The sequence below is a fragment of the Pteropus vampyrus genome, unplaced genomic scaffold (genome assembly GCF_000151845.1).
Source record: "Pteropus vampyrus isolate Shadow unplaced genomic scaffold, Pvam_2.0 Scaffold10, whole genome shotgun sequence".
Classification (NCBI taxonomy): domain Eukaryota; kingdom Metazoa; phylum Chordata; class Mammalia; order Chiroptera; family Pteropodidae; genus Pteropus; species Pteropus vampyrus.
Window position 1 is genome coordinate 14,495,758 of NW_011888791.1, and position 10,324 is coordinate 14,506,081.

Consider the following 10,324-nt stretch of genomic DNA (forward strand, 5'->3'; position numbering starts at 1 on the left):
GATCCTTTGTATTTAATCAAAGGAATTGAAAACTTATGTCCACACAAAAATCTGTATAAGGATATTTATATCAGCTTTATCCATAATTGCCAAAATTTAGAAGCAACCAAGATGTCCTTCAGTAGGTAAATGGATAAATCAACCATGGTACATCTAGACAATGGAATATTATTCAGCACTAAAAAGAAATGAGCTATCAAGCCATGAAAAGACATGAAGTAAATGCATATCGCTAAGTGAAAGAAGTCAATCTAAAAAGGCTATTTACTGTATGGTTCCAACTATATGACATTCTGGAAAAAAGCAAAACTATGGAGATAATAAAGAGATCAGTGGTTGCCAGGGAAGGGGGTTGGTGGAGAGATGAATAGGCAGAACAAAGAGGATTTTTAGGGCAGTAAAAATACTCTGTAAGATATTATAATGATGGATATGTATAATTATACATTTGTCTAAACCCATAGAATGTATAACATCAAGAATGAACCCTAAGGTCAACTATGGACTGTGAGTGACTATAATGTGTCACTGTAGGTTCATTTTTGGTAAATAGCTTACTACTCTGGTAAGTGATGTTGATAATAAAGGAGGTATGTCGGGGAGGGGTGTATATGGGAAATCTTTGTACCTTTTTCTCAATTTTGTTGTAAACCTAAAACTGCTCTTAAAAATTTGTGTTTAATAAACAACAAACAAACGGACTTACTCTGTCTTTTTAGAATAAAGGTGAGAGTTTAACAATGAGTCAGAAAGCAACTACTTTTCAAAGGAAGCATGTGTGTACAGAGCATATTTGAAATGGCAATGTTTCCATTACTATGCAATGTCATTACCAAAAACAATGTGAAAGTGTTGTCTTCATATCTGCACACTTAAAAGCACGAAAATAAAATTTTTTGACTCGTTGTAAAATTTTGTAAATAAAGGGTTTCAATGTGGATTTTTTTTGGTTAAAAAATATTGAAATGTAATGCTTTTTAATTAGTTCACAAAAACAATTAATTAAAATTATGGAGATAGAAATGCATTGCCAAATTTCAGGGAAAAAAAGATTTGAATAATTGATGGATGAGACTGAAAAATAAAAGTTGTTTTAGTTATAGCCAATGATGCACTTCTATTTGTTTTTGAGGTATCCTATGTCTAGCCACTGTAGCATTCAAAAGCAAGGATCAAAATTAACTGAATTTTGAATCACTATATCAAAAAAATGTTAAGCCAAGTTTTTGAAAAATAATGAAGCATATTAAACACATTATAAAATAGATTAGCTATTTGTATTTGTTCTATTAATAAATGATATTTTGAATGAATTAGTTTTTATTGCATCTCATCCTTTTTAAATTTCTGTTTTGTATATGTTTTACCATGTATGAAATAAATAAATATTTATTTATATTATATATTTTTTTGTATATTTACATTAGGTATGCATGCTCCAAATATTCTTATGAATAGGGCACCTAGACAATGGGAAAACTGAAAGAAAACCTATCAAAGGGTTCAGAACTGAGAAATAATATGATCAGATTTGTGTTTTCAAATGCATACTCTAGAAATAGTGTAGATAGTCATGGACGTTTGGAGACAGACAAGTTGGGAAACTATTTGACAGTGGAGTAGAGATAATTAGGCCTAAATCAACACAATAGCAATGGAGAGAGAGATGAACAGTGGCTAAAGTGAATAGACTTGGAAAACCAACTGCATGTGAGGGTCAGGGAAAGACCTGAAATAAGGATGACTTGACTCTCTGGATTGGAGTATAAGTAATTTCATTGGTAGGGGTGTACTCACCAAGTTAAGAGCTTCCAGACAGAAAATACCAGGACACCAGTGGACTTAGAAGAAAAAGCTAAGATACGTGCTAAATCTGAGATGCTTATGAGAGGTAAGTATTAATGTCAGAAGGCTGGGCTTACAAATACAGACTTGAGAATTGTTAGTTTATATGATTATATTTTATTAACACACCCTAAAAATTGATTACTTTTCTTTATTTTGGGAAGGGAGAAGGGTCAGTTACATCATCCTGTTAATTCACACTGAGTCTAAAATTAACTAAACTCTTAAATCTTTTTCACATGTGATGCTATTGTTAAGGTATTTTTCTTTATACTGCATTTTTTGCCATTGGATTTTTGGACCTACAAACTAGACTTTCTCCTTGTGTTTATCTCATTTCATCTTGCTGAAGTCAACCCATTCATCAGTTTGTCGAGCTCTCTTTGGATGACGCTCTTTATCAAGTACATCAGCCATAGCTTTCACTTTTATTTCATCACTTGCTAGCTTCTATTAATTGAAATTTTTGTGCTATTTCTTTTTGCCTCACAGGGTTCTCTTACTGAATTTATTGGCTCATGGCACCCTATCATCATCAGTATGTACATGGCCACTATTTTATTTCATGTTTACATTTTGTTGTTGTTATTCTCCCTTATACCACATTTCCAATCCCATTTATTCTCCTTACATCCTCCCCCACCGTATTGAAACTGCATTGGAAAGCGAACAAACAAAGAATTGAGGGCTCTACAATGTTAACTTTCCCATCTATGAGACTGGCATATCTCTCCATTTATTCAGATTCATTCATCCATTCAATGAATATTGCTTCAGTGCTTTCCATGATTCAAACTCTTCTCTAAAAGCTGAGAGCATATTAGACAAAAGTTTCTTTGTCTCTTTTAATAGAATTCTAATATTTTTCTGTGAGTATTTTCTACATTTTGTTAAGTCACTTTCTATGTACTTCAAGTTTTGTCACTGCAATGAAAGGCGTAAGATTTTTCATTATATTTTTTTAAATTGATTAGTGCAAGTACAGAATAATTCTGCTGATATTTTTGCCATTGTAAGTATTGGACTTCTATCTAGCAAACTTACTGAATTCTTTCATTAGTTTTAATAGTCTGTTGGTTGTCTTAAGTTTTTTGTCGTCTCTTCCCTTCCAGTCCTTACATTTTTTATATCTTTTTCTTGCCTTACTGCATTGGCCAGAGACAATTACTTCTACAAGAATTCCTGAACCTCCCTTCAATAATTTAGTCTAAATTGATAGTGATACCACCAATCTATAGTTTGCAAACTGGTTTCTCTTCTTTTTGGGGGGAAGGAGAAATTATTGAATTTTCTAGAATCTCTCATTCTTTGTGATACCATTTTTGAAAATCTCAGTCCAAACATTTTCAGAATTTTCTAAATGAGATTGTGCACACATTCCTTGAGGCCATTTTATTTGCTAAATGCCATGTTTCAAGTTGTCTTATAGAGAGATTCAGGTTAAGTCCTATATGATGGTGGAGAGAGGTAATCAGTGAGATTTTATTTGAACCTCAAGTCTTTATCTAATAGCAGCTGTAAATGTAGGTTAAATATATTTCATCGCTAGTAGCTTTATTCCCATCACACTATCATCGTCAGAGTTAGCCCCTCAAATAATGAAGAGTAAGAAAGAATGGAATGCATCATAAAGGCTCTAGAGGTAACAAATGATGTTAATAAGACATCAAATAACTTAAAAGGATGAAGGATTCTGAAGCTCAAGTTCATTTGGTATGACATGATTAGTTCAGAGTAAAATCGGGAATTAGTGCCTGATTTGTTACCTGTTGCATGAAGAAAGATATACCCTAACTTTTCCATGTAATCATTCTGTTACTTTTCAAAAGCAGTAAATTCCTGTTCAATTGAAAACATTTTCAGAACAAACCTATTTCATCATTTTGTGGACATTACATATTTGTTTATGAATCAATTATTGTAAATTACTTTCATGTGCTTCTTTTCATTATGCTAATTCTGTGTATCATTACACTTTTTGTTTTGCTTGGCTGTATTTTAGTGTCTGGTTAGTTATATTGACACTAAAACAAATATTTGGCACATGTTTGGAGTGGACTCTATCTCAGAATCAAATTTAAATGGTTTGTTGTAAAGCCAGGAAAATTGTTGCAACACTAGAGACATAAAAATATACGTACTCAGCTAATGCATGTTAATATTCATTGCTTGGATAAGAAGTTTACTAGGAAATATAAATATATATGTGTATATAAATATTTGAGCAGGCCTCAAGGTAAAAATTACAGAAAAGCTGCCATATTACTAGAACCAATGAAGTAGCCAGTTTATTTCTCTCTTTATTTTTTGCCAAAGAGACTATTGAGAGGAAAAATGACAAAAATGGAGAGGGGGAGAGAGAAACATATACACTACACTTAAAATTTATTCTCCAAGATTATATTTCACTTTTTAAGTTATGATATTGTACTCTTTTCTCCTTCACAAGTTTTATTCACTTACCTGCTGGGATAAAGTTTATCATCTTCAACTGCCATTTCCGTACTCACATAAAAATAATAATAATTACATCAGGAAAATACCCAGTGATACTATCTATTTTACTGTTTCATTTTGAGATGTATAAACTTTTAGTGTAAGGGTTTTTTTCTGCTGGACTGAATTTAATTAATAATTTGGATCATTCATTTTCTATGAAAAACCACAATGTGACCCTAAGGGAAAAAGAACTCAAATGAAGAAGAGAGCAATAGACACATAGTGATAAGGATAGAGCTGGTTAAAAGCATTAAAAGCAGAAATATCTACAGTTCGCTCTTCATCAGCTTTTTCTAGAGCAATAAATCCAAATAGTGCTATGCCTTATGTTGCTTTCTTTCACTTTACAGATGCTGAAAACTTTCAAGTTTCTATCTCCTAGAAGTGGGGTGAAAAAAATCTGGTTATTATTCCTAAACCCATTGAAATTGCATTTGTGGCATCAAAATGGATTTTTTTAAAGCAGGATGTTGGATTGACAGTAAAGCAGCTGCTCTGCAACAAACGAAAGCAAAAATTAATAAGAGACCTTAGCAAAAGAAAGACTATTGGTTTTGCACACCCAGAGCAAATTGGCTGGATTTAGAAGAGCACACTTTGATCTTTTCCAGACTAATTACTGCTCTGTGGTTTGACTGTTTTGTGCATTAGTTACCCTTCATACAAAACCGAAACTGCTATGGTACACAGCTGTAATACAAATGAAAATTTGACATTCAGTAAACAAAGCATGGCAAGGGTCATTCTTCCAGCACAATAAATGCATAATACAATTTTAGAATGCCTTTTGTATACAAAAAAAAAAAAAAAAAATGACACAATTTAAGGCAGTTTTGAACTCAGAGTAGGCAGTCAAGGCTGTTTGTAAAGGATAAAGAAATTGCTCCCAACTCTAATTTATAAATATAGATTGCAAACAGTTTATTTCAACATTGTAGAAATGCTGAGGAATTTACATATTTACAGAAATAAATGTGTCTGTTCTTAGAAGATGGTTTCTCACTTGTCTTAAGGTTAATTGGGAGCAGATTTCTTAAGTAGCTGTTTGCAGTAGCAATAATGGTTTTTATTCACCAATATGATTCTGAATTTCATTCTGGGAAAGAATTCAGATTATTTTATACATAGACTACATTAAAGTATTTAATGTTATATTTATTTCTCAGAAACTATAATGAATTGAATAATATTTTCCACAACTACCAATTAAAGAATTTTTCAATTTTTTATTATTTATAGATCACCATTATTATTAAAGCACTTTTTTCTGCATTAGGAATATATTTAGCTTATTAATGAGTTATCTTTCTAAAGGGCATCCTTTTAAAGAGTTTGTATTTTTAACATGGTTTTGACAATCTAACAAGCTGTAGAATAAGTTAACATCATGTGACTAAAAAATGGTTCAAGTACATTGAAAGGCTTTTAACTGATAATACTTGACCTAGTTTTTATTTAAACAAACTTTAGAGCTGTACAAACTTTAACCAGTTTTTTCAAGCACACATTTATGCAACTTCAAATATACCTACATTTAAAAGTCAAAGGACTTACAATAATCTCATTAATTAAATATTCAAATATTTAAAATATAGAAAAATGTTTGATTAAAGAAGTGATGTATCAAAAACATTTCTAGCTAGACTGGACAGAAAACATCACCCTTTTCAGCATTTTTCTATCTTAAACTTTTGAAAAGAGAGTTTAGAGAATTTTGATGATATACATATTTTAATTACTGTTCATTAAAAACTGAAAAAATATTTACATAGAATTGCTTGAATGCCAACAACCATAACCAAGACAGTACACCATGGGCATGAAAGATTGGAAATTCTGAGCTCTTCTATTCAACCTTTTAAGAATATCACACAGTTTTTGAGCAAGTTTCCTCTTTAATTGTTATATGAATTATATAAAATTTATGACCTTTGATGCGTCCTGTTTTTGCTTTCAAAAATTAGCTGGCTACATCCTTCATATACACACAAAGCTGTCTTCTAAAATGCCTGTTTCTGTCTGGCTCACTTACCTTTACCTAACAGAACAGCTCTCCTGGGAGGTGGGGGTGGGGAGGGGGTGGGAGAAGAAGAGTAGTTACCTATTCACAGCAAGAGGCTTGAGAATTCAGCACAATAGATTTTCACAATATGTTTAGGAGAGGCCCAGAGCTACAGTACTAAGCACCATGTAGAAAGGTAGATAAATACATAGAGATAGAACCATAGACCTCAGCCAAGTGGATTGAAGAATAACAGAGAATCTATAATGCTTTCTACTTCAGCAGCAGTCAAACCCAACCTCTGCAAATTAATCAGCCGGCAAAACACCACGAATGGAGTAAAGAGGATATTGATTCTTGAGAAAGTCACCTATATTTTATTTTCCCATTAAAAATAATCACAGAATGCTATTCTAAAATGTAAAGATTTTTCCCCCCATGAAGTATAAAATAAACTAGTTCCTTTTTGCTAATACCTCTAATATTACCTCAGAATGACTGCAGAAAACACTTTTAGTTTAGGAGAGAAAATTAATAAATCCTTTAAAGCGTTATTTGCATGCATTTTTTTCCTCAAGATTAAGAATCTTGGGGTTATAGTAATTTACTGATGACTCCATTTAAGTGCTTTCTTTCCTATGACTTAATTATTTAATGTCTCTTTCCATTTATTTTTGTCATGTCATGCCTTCAGATTTGGAAATCACCTCAAAGGAATGAGAAACTAAGAAATACTTTTACTTTTCTGTTTTCCAAATAAGATTTCTTGTTAAACAAGCAAATCAAAGACCTCTTCTAACTTATCTTATTCAAAAATTAAAAATACATTCATTGAGGTAGAACTTTTAACAACAAAAATTGTAATTCTGAAAACAGAAATTAGATTTTATTTAGCAGTGGGAGCCATTTTCCATAATGTTTTCTTAATTATCCTGTAAAACAATAAAAAATTCTTTCAGATGCTGTACAATCAATGATAGCCTTGTGATTGAAAGACTTTTTTAATCCCCCTAACTGGTGTATGTTTCAAGTTTGTGCTTTTGGGAGTTTTTAGAGTCACAAGTTCTGTTTTAAATTAAACACCATATTAAAAGGAAGCTCTATTCATAAATAACAATGTGCATAAATTAGAATGGAATAATAGGGGTTCTGCATATGTCTCCTTTTCTCAGAAGGCTCTTAGAACAATTTTTCATCCCCAGGAAAAAAATTGAAATTTGTCAAGTAGCTCAGTTGCAACTCAGACATCTTTGCGGAGTATGCAAATTGGCCATCACTATCTTTGCTGAGTATGCAAATTGGCCATCACTATTACCAGCATGCTTTGGTGGGAGAGAATGGCAACAATTGTTATCTGCCTCTGGAAACAACTTCTAAAGTAGAGTGTTCTCATAGGTCATTCTGAGGCTATTACCAGTATTACCCTGTTTCCTTCAGGCAAGAACCTAACTTCATCTAGACCGAGATAGAAAAAAAACTCTCAACCTTCGGGTAAAATCTGGGGCTTTTAGCTGCTCCCCAAACCATTTTTCATCTTCTTAAGGTTGGAGGCCACAGAGTACTTTTTAAAATGAATTTAACACTTGCTGATCACCGAAAAGATTAAAGGCATAAATGGCCAAGACTGAATGTCAGGGTGGCTACCAAAGGCTTCAGGCCACCACTAATCTGCTGCTTTTTCATCTGACAAATCTAGTAGCAATCATGTTTATTAAATATCCTCATATAGTTCTGTAATAAAATTTGTGCTGTCATCCAGGAGCCAATTATCACAAAAGAGAGGCTGTACGCGAAAGGACTTTGTAAAGTGCAAAGTATAAAGTACTACACTTGTAATAACAATTGTTATAGGTATTAAGTGCTTACTTGCCCTGTACCATGCAGTATGTTCTATAAGGGTTTATTTAAACCTCACAGCAACCTTGAGAGATAGATGCTATTATTGCCATTTTATAAATGATAAACCTGAGACTGAGAGACAACTAAGACACTTCTTGTTCCACACAGCAAGAAGGAGAAACCAGGGAAGAAGCCAAGATCTGTTTGACTCTCAAATCCAAGTACATCATACACACTATACTATGGAAGGGATTGTTATAGCGATGATGTTGACCTTTTCCCCTCTATTAGAAAATGATAGTTTTGTCATGACTGACAATTTATACCTCTGAAAATGCACATGTTGTTATGAATTAGAAAGTTGAGACAAGCTATGTTTTGTTTATAAAAGGTTTTTTCTTTTGCAGTATTTACTTTTATAGGAAAGAAAGTAAATATCACAATACTCTGAAAAATAAATTGTGGTGAATAAGTATTTGGAACTGATTTTTTTTCTTGTAAAATGTTTTAAAAGTTAGAAGTACCCTTAAATGGTTGGGCCAAGTTTTCATCTATTTAACTTCCAGAAGAAATTAAAATACTTAGTTCCACCATCTATGATGATTTTTTTTGGCGGGGGGAAGTCAGTTTTTCTCCAAAAGAAATTGCTTACATTCTTGTTTTATTGTTCATATGAGTACAGTAAGTGCTATATACACAAACCAATTACTAATCAGTACTTGTTAAGAGTTAGATTTTTAAATATTTGGTATTAACCTCTATGGCATCAGAAAATATTAGTGACAGTGGCATTATAATCAAATGTCATTACATATGCAAATAAATAATTAATTGAAAATTCTACATATGAATTTTTTAATCTGGAAACTCCTGGTATGAAAATAACAGATCTATAAAGAAAAGTCTTTTATTAAATCATCTTAGTTAAGAATTTATAAGAATCATATTTTTAAATATTCATCCTAATACATTTGGTTATGGTAGCAATAAGCTCTATTCCCACTTTACAAAGAGAAAAATAGTGATCAAAAAAAGTCATAATAAAGTATTTTAATTTCTTCTAAAAATTAAATAGATGGAAAGTTGGCCCAACCATTTAAGGGTACTTCTAACTTTTAAAACATTTTACAAGAAAAAAATCAATTCCAAATACGTATTCACCACAATTCATATTTCAGAGTATTTTAGTTGATTTGGGGGCATGGTATATGAGAGAAAAAAGGACCGAAAGTTCAGTTACATTAATATAAGTCTCACTAGAATAATAAACCGTGATAGTTGGGAATAAGTCTCACTAGAATAATAAACCGTGATAGTTTGGGAATATGCAGAGGAAATATGTTCTAATATAATATTTTTCTCATTCTATCATTACAGTTCTATGAAAAGTTTGGGAAAAGATTAGGAGCTATGTTTTGAAGAAACTTGGTATGAACATTGCTAACAACAATCCAAATAAGTGTTTAGATTACTCTCTCAAGAAATTGCAGTATTTCATGCAAAATGGTACTCACTTTCCCACTAAGGTAATGTTTTACTCACCATGAAATGAAAATCTATATTCTGTCCTCCCTTGCATGTCTCTTTAAAATCTCAAACCAGAGGAATGAGTCACATTTTGGACCATTTTCTTTTTTAATCTTCACTCTTCTCTTCTGTTTCTAAAGGGATACTTAGTTTTAACTAGATTTCAATTTCATTTGAAATGATTGAACAGGTTTTCTAGAATGAGTTAAAGATAATCCATTGAGATCATTTTGGGAAGCTACCTTTAAAAATGCAAGGATATGTAAAAAACGGTACATCTAGATTTAATAGAGATAATGTTTGGTTCTTTGAGACAGAAAATATGTAATTGTGATATTGGCAGGAAAGATACATAAGACGTACTTTTCACTTCTAACACCTCTTTAAATAAGCAGTTTTCTTTGTAGAATGTTATATTGAGAACACTAAACACATTAGTGAATTTCTTGTACAATAACAACAGAAACGTGATATTTTTTCATTCAAATGGTTAAAAACGCACAATATTATTTAATGTTACTTACAATTAGACTATGAAACTTAAGGCATGTGGTAAAAATTATTACATAATTTCCATGAAAAAGGAGAAGTAGACTTCTAGTATTATTTTAA

At 31.8% G+C, this 10,324-nt stretch overlaps 1 pseudogene; it reads right to left on the reverse strand.

The window, feature by feature from the left end:
* Window positions 1-4,536: 4,536 nt before the first annotated feature.
* LOC105303493 overlaps window positions 4,537-10,324 on the reverse strand; it is an 8,650-nt pseudogene continuing 2,862 nt past the window's right edge.